The sequence below is a fragment of the Ambystoma mexicanum genome, chromosome 9 (genome assembly GCF_040938575.1).
Source record: "Ambystoma mexicanum isolate Mex_15411 chromosome 9, UKY_AmexF1_1, whole genome shotgun sequence".
In the NCBI taxonomy this organism is placed as follows: Eukaryota; Metazoa; Chordata; class Amphibia; order Caudata; family Ambystomatidae; genus Ambystoma; species Ambystoma mexicanum.
Window position 1 is genome coordinate 953,415,208 of NC_090931.1, and position 15,399 is coordinate 953,430,606.

At 46.4% G+C, this 15,399-nt stretch overlaps 1 protein-coding gene across 6 annotated transcripts in view; it reads left to right on the top strand.

Moving 5' to 3' along the window:
* The first annotated feature begins 3,634 nt into the window (after positions 1 to 3,634).
* Positions 3,635 to 15,399, top strand: part of WIPF1 (WAS/WASL interacting protein family member 1) — a 906,211-nt gene continuing 894,446 nt past the window's right edge. For 4 of the 6 annotated variants that reach the window (XM_069616147.1, XM_069616152.1, XM_069616150.1 and 1 more), the window contains exon 1: positions 3,636 to 3,851. The gene's annotated coding sequence lies outside the window, so the exon portion shown is untranslated. Of the gene's footprint in view, positions 3,852 to 15,399 lie in introns of all 6 variants that reach the window. The other 2 variants (XM_069616149.1, XM_069616153.1) reach the window with 1 other exon arrangement.

The following is a 15,399-nucleotide window of genomic DNA, read 5'->3' on the forward strand; positions in this document are numbered from 1 at the left end:
GGGCTGGGATGTCTGGTCCCAATACACATCCTGGGTGCCAGAGAGTCTAGGGTGGTGTGAATGCCTGGGACCACCGTGGTCCGTGATTGGTCCACGTATGGTATGTGTGTTGATGAGCGGATCTCCCATTGGCTCCCCTCCGTTTTGGCGCGAAGGGAACCGTGGATAAGAGGGAGCTGGAAACACCACTGCCATGTCGATCTCCTGAGTTCTCACGAACGAAGGAATACAGGAGCCAAGTATCCTGCAACCAAGAGGCTGGACCGAGGAATCGCTGGTGACCCGCTGAAGGAATCCTCCTTTGCACTGCTGTCGTCCTGTGAAACCCTTTCCTCCTTGGATCGAACCAGAAGGCCTGTACTGGTGCTTCGACCTTTGGAATAGCAGGAACAGCTATTCCCGGCGACTTCATCATCTCCTGCCAAGTAAGCCTTCGGAAGTGTCTCTGGGCCATCCAGTTGACTGACCAGCTTACAAGGGAGTCCTGCTCTGTAACTGCCGCCAGGTTGTGCTGTATTTCGAGTCCTTGTCACTCTCCCACGCTTCGTACACTTGGCGTTCCCAAGTCTGAAGGGAGGAGTGTACATTTGGCTTGAATACACACGGCCGCTCCGTTGTCCTGCTGCGGCAACAAAACTGTGCTGGTTTCGTCGATTGGGACGTCTTTTTGCTCTACACGACTACGAGGCGTTCCCTGCTCTTCTGAACCTGCCAGCTGCTGAAACTAACGTGGAGAAGCCTGGGTCTGCTTGCTTCGGGGACCGGTGAGTAGTTTAGCTAGGATCTGGTCGCCCTCCTGCAGTATCCCATTGCTTTTCCCTGCTGTGTAAAAACAGCACCCTTTTGCCGTACTCGCGCTCTGCTTCTGCTCGCTGTGGAGGCTGCGCTTGAGTTGCGGAACCTGTTCTCCTTCTGCTGTGCACTAACCCGAACTGCCTGACTTCCTCCGAAGAGCTTCCCCTTTTGCCCGTTGGCACCGGCGTGGCAGGTACTTTGAGCACAAGGCTCCACTCTTCGCAGGGCTCGGACTTCCATCTAGTTAGGTGCCTCTAAAGGCGAACTGAGTCTAAAGCGTTATCGCACTGCCTGTTTTCCTTTCCTTTCAGGTGGACTACATATTTCATGCTTTAAACGCTTGCGACTGTGTATTTGTATATATATTGTGTTGATATGGTATGTGTTGGTTTAATATTGTGATATTGTGATTTTCTCGCTACGGTCATTGTTTTAAAGGCCTTAAAATAAATGTGTATCTATTTTTGATATAACAACTGTTTGGAGTAGTTTGTAAGCGCTCTTGCTTTGTGTGCTCATTGCGGGCTTTCAGTCACCCTCACCCCTCTCGAGACCTAGTCTTGACCGCCGCGATCGCTACCTTGATTGGTCTGGCTTGTCCAGAGGTTACCCTGTTCCAAGTAATTAGGTTGGCCTTCTGAACTTCTGCGCCACCAGGACAGAGTTCAGAAATCCGTCTTAACAGTCACAATGATTATTGTTTATCACTTTTGAGTTTGACTTCATGTTATTTTGTGGAATTTAAGACAGCCAAACAAACCTTGTATAATGTTGTTGTGTAGATTAGTGTGAGGGTCAGATCATTTTTGGACACTAGGTCATTTTTCTTCAGCCTTAGTTTGTTAGGCAGGGACATCCTTGTTAGGTTAGGGAAAGATAGTTGTTTGTCTCACCCCTTATTATTTTAATAAAATGGCAACTTGTGAGAAAACTATACCTTTGTGTCTGTCTCGTCATTTCTGACCCCTGACAATAGCTTGAGCTCATTTGTCTGAAATTTCACTTCTTTATTCACAAATGAAAAAGAATCGGGCTGGAGGGTTAGGAACCACCTCATTACTCTAGGGTATGCATCTTTGGCTCAGGATTACCATGTCAATGCAGTAGGGTCGATATATAGAGTAAATCTGTGGCTCATTAGGTAATACGTTCAATACTTGAATCATGAATGCCTGCTGTTAAAGGCAGCCCATGAGTGTTTGAATTAATTTGGATTCCAGCAGGCTGTTTTTACGAATGCACACGCTACTCTGTGGCTACAATGGTGCTGAACTACATGGCACCTGCATGCTGGTGTGTCAGTAGACCAGTCCCAGGCACGACAACACAAGCGTACCATATTTTTTCAGATGGAGCATTGGAAAGTGGGGTCTGTTAAGCAGCAATCACTTTCTGAGAGCGTCAGCATCATTTTGAATTAACACAAATCCAACAAGCTTGGGCTTGTACACCAACGCAGATGGCATTCTGTCACAGGGAAAGGCAGGGTGATGGAAAAATGGAGGACAAAAGAAATAGAGAAGTGGATAAAAGGAAACTGGATGAGAAAGCGGTGAGAAATGAGAGAAGGGAGAGGAAGAAGTGAGGGGGTGGGAAAAGTTTGGTTGAGAGAATGAAAGGTGGGCGTGCGAATGAAATTTGAGTGCGATACTTGTGAGCGACTGACAGAGTGGGAGCATGTTAGAGATAAACTGGGACAAGTGGATGGGGGGGCGGGGAGACCGGGAATGGACAAGGGGGGGGGGAGGGAGACCGGGGAATGGAAATGAGCAAGACCCTTATAGAGACAGAGGAGGCCAGAGTTAGACCTGAAGATGCTATCCACACTATGAGAGCTAGAGGTGACTGAAGGGCAGGGGAAGAGGTAACGGGATTTCTAAACTAGGGATTACTGCGAAATAAACCATCAGCATTATCCAAGGTGTGGTTCTTCAGAAATACAAGTCTGTTTTGCATCCCTTTTTAGACACTGCCAACTTTCCCTAAGTAGACTTGCATTTTTAACCAAAGGCATAGCTCTCAACCATTTGTGTTACAAAGGCGGGTGAAATCACCCAATTTTGTCTTTGGCGGGTGAGATGCCCATTGGAATGCATTGGCATGCAGGAGGCTTGGCGAGTGAGTCAACCCTTTACAGAGCGGGTGACACCCGGCGAAAACGTGTGAGTTGAGAGATATGCCAAAGGTACATACTTGCCAACTCTACCGATTTAGGCGGTAGGATACCGCTTTTTAAGCAGTCCTACCACCTACCGATTTATTAGCAACAAATACCGATTTAAGTCTTTCAAGGGCTCCCCGAGCTGGCGTAGCGGGAGAAGGCGCGGCATGCAGGCTTTTGATGTAAAAGGCCCCCACGGCGGCGGCCTAAATGCGCCCCTCCGCCGCGGGTGCCTTTGACAAAAGGCGCCATTAGCCCCCCACCACGCCAGCTAGGGGGAGTCTTTCAAAGGCTCCCCAGAGCTGGCCTGGTGGCAGAAGGCGTGGCAGGAGCCTCATTGTCATTGAATGCACCTGTGGCGGCGGGCTCATTCAATGACAATGGGCTGCTGACGCACCCTACTCCTATCATTACCTCTTCTCCTATTTTTGAAACTTTAAGATTCCTACAGATTTTTGGTCACAGAATGTTGGCATGTATGAAGGTATGATATTATTTTTTTACTTTCCCTGTTCCAAAATATCCCTGACTCAAATACAAGTCGGGAAGACTTCTCATTTTTATGTGCGTTTCAAATCTTGGCACATACTCTCTGAAAATGTTGCTCACTTTATTAGAAAAACCTAAGACGTGTTATTGGAGCCTGTCTCTTTAAGGAGAAAGAGACAGGAAGTCTGTGTGCTGGTTGTGCTGTAGTGCGGCTGAAAAGTTCTGTTGGGTACATATCTGCCGCCGAAGGCAGAGAAAAAAGAAGTTGGAGAAGTGAAGTCTGCCGGCTAGCGGGCCCCCAAAACATTACCAGCTCCTCTTGGGAAAGAAACCTCACGCTGTACGTGCCCCGGAGACCACGCCGGCGCACCCGTCCCCGCTGGACCGGGAACACGCGATAAGGGAGGTAAGCGAGCGATGGCTTTCCGCTGCCGCCTCGGCACACGTTGCAGAGGTTTGGAGACATACTTTCGCAGATGTTTTTGGAGAGTGTGTGGGAATGGGTGTGGCCTCGGGGTGTAACGGAAACGGCTCTGAGCTGTCAATCTCTGCGGGTGTGATAGAGCAGCAGGCGCACAGTGCCGCTTTAATCTTGGCTACGGGGATACACAGATTGCTCTGGCTGCAGCCATGGTCCACTAGAGACAGAAGACGTCTTAATGTTTGTTGGCGTTGTTGCACGAGGGTTTTTTTATGTTGCTATTTCAAAGTACAGGTTGTGATGTTGAGTTATGAAATGTGTGTGATTTGTTTACTAACGGTAAGTATAGAAACGCAGCTAGGCGTGCGATTAAAGAAAACGGTGCATAGCTTTTTAAACTATACCAGCATTTTTTTTCAACCCTGGCTACGTCCGTGGTTGTGTATGGGTGGTTGCCTCTCAACTCCCCAATCCTCCATTAAACGGTGCCACTTACTGCGTTTGCAGAATTGACTTCCACATGAAAGCCGGGACATGTCATCATCTTGAACATAAGTAATCAGAACCGCCTAGACTTTCACAATAAGTGGAGGAAAATCAGCACATTCTTTTGCGATCGCTGTTTCCTGTTGTTGTGTGGGTTTGTGAAACAGATCTCGCACATGGGTCAGAGGCGAGCAACCTATCCTGTCCTGTGTTATTCATTGCATTCTGACGCCTCGTTGTATTGTCCGTTGTAAATGGAATCCAACAATGTGTAAAGCACACTTGTAGCTGGATGTGAGAAACAACTGGCTTGTGGGTAGCTGGAGAGCCTTGGTCATACCTTCCATAACTGCATCATCCAATACGCATGATCCCACGGTAATATATGGGATACAATACCTCCTACTGTATGTTATAAGGATATTATTACAAGTCGCCACAGAGTTCTGTGACCATCTAGAGGAGCGGAGCAAGGCTGAGTTCCTTAATAAGGTCACAGAACTCCAAGGTATCCTCCAATATTATTTTTACATATGGTAGGGGTTATTTGCTCTTTATCATTTTTGGCCATCCACTGTTATATACCTGACCTTTCAATTATTGTAAGAGATCTTCCAGTTGCTCTTAGATGTATGTATTCAGTGTAAGAGCTCTTCCAGTTGCTCTTACATGTATTCAGTGTAAGGATCTTCCAGTTGCTCTTAGATGTATGTATTCAGTGTAAGAGCTCTTCCAGTTGCTCTTACATGTATTCAGTGTAAGGATCTCCCAGTTGCTCTTAGATGTATGTATTGAGTGTAAGAGATCCTCCAGTTGCTCTTACATGTATTCAGTGTAAGAGATCTTCCAGTTGCTCTTACATGTATTCAGTGTAAGGATCTTCCAGTTGCTCTTAGATGTATGTATTCAGTGTAAGAGATCCTCCAGTTGCTCTTACATGTATTCAGTGTAAGAGATCTTCCAGTTGCTCATACTTGTATTTCGTGCACAATCTGTTTTAAACAAAACGAATATGCAGCTTCTACTGTGTTGCAGAAAAATAGTTTAAGCAGTTAACTAAAATGTTTACGTTTTGTGCTTTTAAAATAAATAATGACAGAGATTCTTGCTCCCATGCGTTAAACTCCTTACAGAAGTTTGTGTCGGTTAACGTAAAGTGTCAGAGAAAGCGTTTTTTACAGGACAGGTCATTGTAAATCTCGTCACTGCTTTAATCAAGGCCTGCAGTGGCTACTGGAATCGGCTTCTCTGTGCTGGCTGAAACAACATGAATTGTGATGTCGCAGCGCCGCAGTAATAATTGATTACAGAGCGTTAGTGATGTCATTTTCTTATTACAGGTCCGTAGTGATGTCACAGTAACCTGTAATCAGATCATAATTTACAGGCGTTTATATAGGTATTGCAAGCTGCCATGTATTACAGAACACTGAGGTCTCAACTTTTCACATGTAAATTGGTTTGACCAGACGATCTTGTCTGTGGCATGAGACTTCCTATTATGCATGCTTCAAAGCTGTGATAACACCACGGTTGAAACATGCACAACCTGTTTACAGTATGAAACATTGAGGCATTTTATTTTGGCAGACATAAAAATATTTTCAAGTCTGGACCCAAACCAAAACTACTTGGAAGCCATTGCCCCAGGGGGAAAGGAGCAGCGAAAATGGAAGCCTCAACCCCAGCCTGACACTTTGTCCATTTAACCCAGCGGATCAAAGTAGCAAAGGAATCGCAGCAATATGGCTTCTTAGTGAAATAAATAGATCTATAGAGGAGGATTTCAAAACGGCCATAACCGATTCATACTGCTTCAGAGATGCAAGGACACATCATTTATGAAAAAGCCACACATTCAGTCACTGCGGAACCTGTTTTGGCTCGAGGGGACAAATGGAAACATAGGCCTACAGGTGAAAATACTCTGCCAGTTAAATCCAAAGCACAAATGTCCGAAACTCCATGAAAGTGACCAGCGACATCAGCATGCCCAATTTCCACGGCAAAGCTTATAGCGACAACTCAGCATTGCAAGGCAAGCGGCATACTAATGGATGTCCCCCCGCTGGAAACACTCTGCCTAATGCACATTGTGTAGAAATATCTGATCTGTAAAAGAATAGCAGTACAACAGGATGCTTTGGAGGCTAATTCTACTAAAACATGACTGCATGACTCCATTGCTCTCACACCAGCAGCCAATGGGCTTCCAGACAGAGCTGTAGGAAAGGACAGTACTAGCTGCTCATGATATCTTAATGAGCAGGGATGCTTTCTGCAAAACACACCTGGGTGCCCATCTTTCACCGAAATCAGCCAAGATATGAGTGCCAGACTCCCTGATACACCAGGCAGTCCTGTACTCATAGCCTCTCTGCCAGAATCCCTCAACAGTGAGGGTACCCATAAAAATGGACTTCAAATATTTTTTAAGTAGCTTTCAAGAACTTGTAAGAAGCCAGTGGGAATTTGGGAACAATAATACCAACTTTATAGGAAATTATGACACCCAAAACCCTTTTTGTATTCTTAAAAAATCTCATAGGTTTGATGTAGGATTAATGTAAGAACCTGACAAGCTCCCAAGAAGAAAATGAATAAGTAATTGTTGTATGATAGAAGTAATGGGTAGTCTCTGTCACATCTAATGTCATGGGGTAACACAATTAAGATGGTCAAAAGCGGGTAATCAACACCAAGCCTGTCCTCTGGTATTGGGTGTGTAGAAGAACACTGGGACTTATTACAAATAAAAGGACTCCATAATGTACTCTTGGACCCCATGTTTGGAAAATTGTGGTTGGATTATAGCCCAATGGGTTGAATCAGGGGTCCTGCAGGAGCATGTGGTCAATAGATTACCGATGGTAGTCAAAAGAGGAGTATGCGCCAAGCAAGAAGTAATGCTGTTTATTACAGCTTGGTGACCACAAATCAAACGGCACAGTGGAACAGAACTGGTTGATGAGAGGTGACAACACCGCCCACGACGGACAAAAAAATGTATACAGTGTTTGTGTGATTAGTAACAGTTCCACAATGCATTGAGTGATTGTGTGTTTCACGAAGCTAATTGGTTGAATCAGGTCAACCCCTTATAGCTAGACATAAGTTAGTCTGACATGATTGGAGCAAATAGTCTGATGTCCCCTGGTTTGTACCCTCCAATCGTGGCGCCACATATCCTACCACTACCCTGTAAATGAATGGTTGTTAGAACCTACGTAATTGTGCTGATCTCCAGCTCTTTATTAATCTGCCGTGGGCAGCACACAGAAAAATAACACGGGACACCCTGAGCTGGTGGGAAGGGAGACATTCACAGGGCATCCAACCAATGAGGGGCCTCGTAGACATCCTCGAAGACAGAGTACACTTGTTGCTTATCAGGGATACCAAAAATTACCCTCTGATTGGCACCTACTGGATCGCCCCTGCATTCCACATCCTTCTTCCCAGACCCACCTGCCAAGGGGTGATTTGAAACCGCTGGTTGTACTATGCATGTGTCTCCCTGAGCACTACATGGCAAATTTAATTTCACCAGTCTCCACAAGTAACCATGAGACTGGCTCGCCGACCCAGTATGTATCTGCTGGTTCTGTTCCCAGCGACTGCAGCCTACTGGGGACAGTCACCCTGAATACACCCCCATCCCACTGTCGTGGGGTGTTCGTACAGTTTTCTAATTGACCTGCTGTAGAGGGCCTGTGTAAAACGTCCCCATATATCCACCCACCTGTAGGGCTCCCCTTCCCCACGCTGTGCAGCAGCACCCCCACATGTTGTGTCCTCATATTTACCACGTGTTCCCCCTTGAACACCTCCACCCTGACCTCTCGGACTGTATACGTGTTCCAAGCACTTGTAATACACCCCTCACTGATACCCTGTCCCACCCTCGTGGGTGCCTTCTCCGGCCTGATTATTACTGCAACTGGTAAATGCCCCGCCCCACGACCCTCTGGACGACGCAGTATCAGCACCTTTATTGCAGGGTGGTCTCCAACTTTGTGTTGAGACAAAATGCAAATAAATCCAGTTGTTATGCACCCACATTTTAGTCCCAGAATGACTTTGCCAACTATGTTGAAATGTGCTCAAATGATCTATCCTTCGATGGATCATAAAATTGACTGTTTTTTGCAAAACTTTGAATAGCAAAGGGACCTACAAGAATATCTAAACACTTGCTATGCAGCCAGTATTCCTGATGAGCCCATTTCCCTCCATTTGAAACCGAACAACTTTTTTTCTTCTAAAGAGAAGCACACCTGCTCCACAGCACCGTAAGCAGGACGTTGGGGCTACTACCTGATTTGGGAAGGAGAGCTGGCGTGCGTAGTTATTTTGGGTAGCAATGTTTTTTGATGAAAGCAGTCCCTGTAAGCAACCATCTCTGACTCTGATTGGGAAGGATTATTATTATTATTGGGGTGTTTAGCATGTACCTTGCTTCAGAAAGCAACTGGGCGCTTTACAAATCGTGGGTGGAAGGACATGGGGATGGAGGTTGAGCTACCATGGAGCGGGGAACTACAAACGTGGGAGGGTGAGGGCGGGCTGGAACAAATATTTGTGTTGCCTGTCATTCGAACCATGCAAGTGACATTTCTGAATGTGAAACGCTTATCCGCAGCACCCACAATAGCATTGGCAGTTTGTTGTTGCAGTCAGCCATTTTGATTTCAAAGGACCTCAATATTCAGTGAAGTCATTGATATGAACCACTAAGTAATTTTCCGTCAATACTTTTCTATGGTTCTGCTGTATCAGCACAGGATTTGCTGTTCCTGGAGAAAGATATACTACAAGAGAGGTGGAGGATTTACAGGCAATGACCAAGGAAAGAACTGACTGTCGGAGTAGTGTTTTTATTTCTGACAAATTTCTTGCGTCTTTGTAAAAATAAATGCAAAGAAGGGTGGAGAATGCTTGCTTCCATGCCATGCAATCCCAGTATTGGAAACGGTTGCCTCTGTGCCAGGGAGTCATTTGATTGCCCTCTCCTGAATCAGTTCTGTGTTTAGGGTCCTGGCTCTCTGCACTGCTTTGGCCTCCCACATCACATAAAAAACCAAGGATATCCTGTCCTTCCTTTCCTCCACTCCCGCACTTGCCCTCCCGCACCTGCCCCCCCCCCTATCTCCCTTGGCTCCTCTCCTCCCACCCCCTCACTCAACTCCCTCCTGCCCATAGTACCGGATGAGGTTTCTAAAGTAGTCCCTTCTATGAAGGTCTCCTCCACTTGTGCTCCCCTGCTCCTCCAAAACCAATAAGGACAACATCTCCTCTCTTGCCCAGGCTCCTGCTGACTTCTGTAACCACTCCTTTGCCACTGGCTCTTTCCCTCTATCCCGCAAGCATTCCCTTGTGCATGCTCTTAAAAAGCCATCTGCTGACCCCTCCTGCCCGGCTAACTATCGCTCTAGTTCCACTACCCCCTTCCTGTTAAACTCTCAGAGAAGTTGGTCCTCTCCCACTGACCCCCAACACTGATCTTGTTGGTTGACTCCACGACCATCAATCTGGATTCCGGGCATCCAGAGGTAAGGAAACTGGTCACGGAACACCCGTGAAACCATGCTCGCAAATCTTGACTCCAACTCTCCTGCTGTTCTCATTCACCTTCCTCTACCTTTGACACAGCCAACAACTCCATCCTCATAAAACAACTCTGTGACACCCTCCGCATCACTGACTGGGCACTGAATTGGCTGATCTCTTTTCTCACTAACCACCCTTGCTTTTGGGCCCTTTCTCCTCCACCACTTCACTCCCTACCTGTGGGGTGCCCCAGGGCTCTATTCTATCACCACAGCTCTTCAATATCTATCTTGCCCCTCTTGCTCACCTGATTTCCTCCTTCTCTCCTCATTTCCAGTGTTATGCCGATGACACACAGCTTTCCTACAAACTTCCCTCTGCTACCTCCTCTTCCTCCTCTCTGATCCCTGACTGTCTGTCCACCATTCAGGCGTGGTGTGCAGCTAACGATCCCTGCCTTAGTGCCAGTAAGACAGAGATCCTTCTGATCGGAACACCTGAGCGTTCTTTTCCTCCTACCCTCTGGCCACCCTCTTTGTGCCCTCTTCCCAGACCATCTTGTGAGGCCAAAAACCTTGGTATCCTCTTCAATTACGCGTTCTCCTTCATCGCTTACATCATGGATCTTACTAAGAAGTCCCACTTGTAGCTCCACATCCTTAGAGGCATTTTCCCTTTCCTGACCTTCCCCCAGAATCTCAATGTCTCTAGGGCTCTGATCCTCTCCAAGCTGGACTACGGCAACAGCCTCTTTCTCAATCTCCCTCTTTCCTCCCGACGCCCCCTCCAGCTAATCCAGAATAGGACTGCAAGACTTTTCCTTGGCCTGAAGACCAAGGACCATATCTCTCAAGCCCTAAAATCTCTCCACTGGCTTCCGGTGGTTGCAAGGATCAAATTCAAGACCCTCTACATCATCCACAAGGCTGTTTTTGAGCCTGGGACTATGCTATCTCCAACTTTGTCTCCCTAGATACTTTCCTGCTAGATCACTATGCTCCTCTAACTCTAACTCCAACTCTTTGACTGTCAAACACTTCTCCAAGCAGAGAGTGTGGGGCAGTTCTCTCTCCTCGGCTGGCGCCTCCCTTTGGAACAGCCTCCATGGCCCTCTCAGACTTGAGCCGGACCTCCTGAAGTGCTGGAAATGTCTCAAAACCCTGCTGTTCTCTACCTCTTTCCCTTCCCTGCTAATCACCCAAACTGCTGTGCTGACTGGTGACCTGATCCTCATGAATCTCACAGGTTTCTGCAGGCCCTCTTCCCAGTCCCAGTCGATACCAGCAACCACCTAAACACCCCTGCAACCCCCGACAGCACTTCCCTTGCTAGCACTGTTGTTTTGGACCCAGGCGTAAAAAAAAACAGTCCTATCCTCATCTGGATACACTGAAGTTGTTCTCTAAAATGTATTTGTTCAATTTCCACTGACTGCTTCTTGCGACTACCGCCTGTTTGTTTTCAGCCGTCAATGAGTAGCTTCTGGGTATCGCGTTTCCTGTCTCGGGCACCATTTTCTCAAGCCTGACTTTTGAGGAATCTGTACTTTGCAAGCAGGGACTCACAGTGGCGCTTAATGCTATAAGGATGGATTGTGAAATTGCAGGGTGCAAACTTCTGTTGGCCAAAAAGCCTGGGCTGGTCGACGGTCACCCTTATGCTGTAGGGGCAGTTGACCTCATTAATGTACATTTTCCTGGCCTTGCAACCAAAAATAAAAGGAAAAAAATGAGGACAAAATATACAGACTTTGCTTGGTTTGCAATTACGAGGCACTTCTTGTACCAGTGGCTTAAAATACTTGCACGTCTTGCGATTTTGTCCAATGTTAGTAATGTACTACCGTGCGTCGCTGTCATATTAAAAAACAAAAGGCCAACATCACTAGTTAGTGGAACAGGGAAAACTAGGCTTCTTGGTACAGCTGGTCGGTTGGGCGAGATCATTATATATTCAGATCAAAAAGAATATGACTCTTTGTGACTAAATGTGGATGGGGACAGGAATAACCCCTTCCAAGGAATTTATAATACTTTGTCGCAGGTCACTGGATTGACGGTAAGCCAAAGTAAACTCGTCAAAAATCAAGATACAAGTATGTCAAAGACATAAGAAAGAAATCCAGGACAATGCGCCCTTTAAGGTTGTGAAAGTTGTATTTTTTTAATTTTCCAAAAAAGGAACATCCAATGTTTTAATATTCGCCCTTATAATGATTTGACACGTGTTTCGGCCCATGTGGCCTTTCTCAAAACAGGGCTAGTGCGGTCATACTGGTAATGTCAGACCACACCAAGGGTGAGTAGCTCCTCTTGCAATAGAGCTGGGGGTCGCGTAACTAAATACGTTGGGCCAAATCCCATTTTATATGTAGTCTTCTCAGCAAAGCTGCAATCACTCGCGTTGGCTTCGTACTAGCCCTGTTTTGAGAAAGGCCACATGGGCCGAAACACTTGTCAAATTATTATAAGGGCGAATGTTAAAACATTGGATGTTCCTTTTTTGGATATACTTGTATCATCACTAGTTAGTGTTTCCAGGAAGATTGGGAGATGGGACCAATATGAAATAGTAAGGATTATTTGCCCCGCCCAAAATAAGGTAAAAGTGTGCTTTGCGAGGAACATATAGGGGAAGGGAGAGAGGTGCAGTTAGTCAGGTGCTTTTAAGTGACGAAGAACTCTGCAGTCTAAAGTGCTAAAAAAAATAGAGACCCACTCGGACCACTTGACATTTGAAATATAAAAAGTTGAAAATGAGTTGCATCTGTAGCATCCTGTGGCTAAAAATAGCTGCCAGGCGCGTGTGTGCTGGGCTCGCTGGCTGCTCACTGCGTGGCGCTCGAGATGCTCGTCTCTGCTGACCGCAGCAGCCGTTTCCGCATTTTCGCCGGATGTACAGGATTCGGTGGAAATTAATTACCACAGGAGAAGAAATCTTGAAATACACGAAGTAATAACGGTTTTCAGGAAACCGTGGGGTGCATCAAAGATGGGCATTTCTTTGAACTTGAGTTAAAAAAAAATGGCTCGGAGCTTCGAATTTCAGACGTACAGGAGGAGAACACGAGGTTCTTCTCCCCAACCATATGGCTATCATTGGCTGCAGTCCACGGGTAGTGGACGTTCGAGCCTGGGCAGCTTTGTATTTTTATCCAAGTATATATGGAACGCTCAATGCATGTCATTTGCACACAAAAGCAGGTTGAACGAGTACCCCCAGTGACATGTACTTAGAAGTTGAAGTGAGCAATGAACTCACCGAATACACACTCTTGTTAATGGCCTATTATGGAATGCATTTTTAGGTCTGGTGTGGGAGAGCGTTAGCTCTCTGCTAGAGCCCTTGAAGAGGCATATTGGAGGCGGCTGTTGCTACTGAGAAGCTCCACGATGCAAGACAAGCGCGTTATATTGAAAGCTCAGTGGTAATCCATCATGACCCAGTGCAAACCAGCATTTGCAAAGCCAATAGATATGTCTTTTGCAGTTGTTAATTGCATTTTACCTTTTTAAAGGTTTGAATTTGAAAGAACAAACCTAGCTTTAAATACATGTAAGGTGAATGGCTGGGCATCACGTGACTATTCTAAAATGAGCTTTTACTCTCTGGTGGCTGATTAAATACTTCAAAAATGTTGATCTTCAGCTGAGGCATGAAGCCTGCAGTTTACACAGTCTCCTATAAAGGACCATAAGATGCTTTTGATCTCTGTAACACCCGCATGGCATCATCAACAATGTTAAAACACACCTTCATGTCCTCATGGCACAAGTTCATAAATGATGCACAACAGAATGGTGTAACCCCTAAAAATCTGGTTACCACATGGCCCAAAAGTAGGACTGTACTGCTCTGAAATAAAAAGTGGCAAACATGACGTATGCCGTCATTTCTATGTTGGCATATACTGCTTGATGACTGTTGTTTGGAGGAAGAGATGAATATTGTGCATACCAACACCCAGTACCAGTTTAGCAGCCAGGCAAAGTAGGTATCAACATGCATGCAAACATTCTGATTACAGCTGCTGTAAGGCAGATCTGCAAGTGGGAATGCTATACGCCCATTAACAGCTTCCAAACATTTGAGAAGCATCCATGCCTCCTCATTTACATCAGAAACCCGAGGCAGCTGCTCTACTCTGTCCTTGGCTGCAAGTTGTATGTCTCATGCATTACATCTCATTGTATACTTTCAGTATCCGGCCCCTTACAAACTTTCCATGCAGCTAGTTATTCTTAACTTTCTCTTACACCTTTTCCACCCCAACGGGAACCATTCTTCCCCTGTGAGAGAGGGGGGTAAAAGAGAGTAAGATCTACATTTATATGGAGTGGGAAAATAAGAAACAATAGTTTAAGTGATAGAGGGGGGCCAGAAAGGGGGTCTGTGACTGACTGGGAGACTGGGCCTGAGATAGTTTGACCTTTTCCAAAGGAGAGGGCTGCTGTCCCTGAGGGGAAGGGCTGTGGTGAATGGAACTTCAAAGAAGGGCTGGGCAAAGTAGAAGAACTGTGAAGGACAGAGCAGAAGGTGGCCTGTGTGCCGAGGGACTGTGATGAAGAACTGTGCTAAAGGGGGACTATGAAGGAGAAGGACTGGTCCAAAGGAGAAGGACTGAGAAAGGGGAAGCACTGTGCTGAACACAGACTGTCACGAAGGATGGTGATGCAGCAGGACTGTGATGCATGGGGAGGAATAATGTAGAGGTGTTATGAAGGAGAAAGACTGATGAAGAAGGACTGTGTTGGAGGACTGCAATGATAAAGAAGGACTGATGAATGAGAGGAAGTGTGACAAAGGAGTAGAACTAAAAACAAATAGTGATGAAGTAGGACTTGTGGAGTATTTTTATCCACGCCACTGTACCACACTGCACCCCTTTTCCAATGGGGAAAGGAAATTGCCAAAAATGGAGGCAATATCCCCTGTGCGCACTAAGTTTGCAAAATTGCACAGAATTCATAACCCATCAAAAAGAGCTGCACGCTCTGCCAAATACACCGGCAAAGTGGTGTAAAAGGGTCCGTTTCTCGAATGGATTGGGAACTAGCGAACTACTCTTTACGAAACGCGCATGTCCAGTTTCCAGGCAGCATCAGGTTTCTGGTTTTATCCTGAACGCTCGCATCCTGACTCACCTCTGCTACACGCCGAGTATCTTGCCGGCGTTCACCCACTTCCTGGAGGAGGTGGAGCTCTGCCACGGTCACGTGTGTTGTCACGTGACTTCTACCAACTTTAAAAAGCAGCCCCAGGCGCCCGAGCGGTGTGTTTATCCTGGACGCTCGCATCCTGACTCACATCTGCTACACGCCCAGTATCTTGCCGGCGTTCACCCACTTCCTGGAGGAGGTGGAGCTCTGCCACGGTCACGTGTGTTGTCACGTGACTTCTACCAACTTTAAAAAGCAGCCCCAGACACCCTCGCGGCGTTAAGCCCGACTGCGGAGTAAAGGGCACTGCATTTCACACGTAAAGAGCTGTTTGGCTG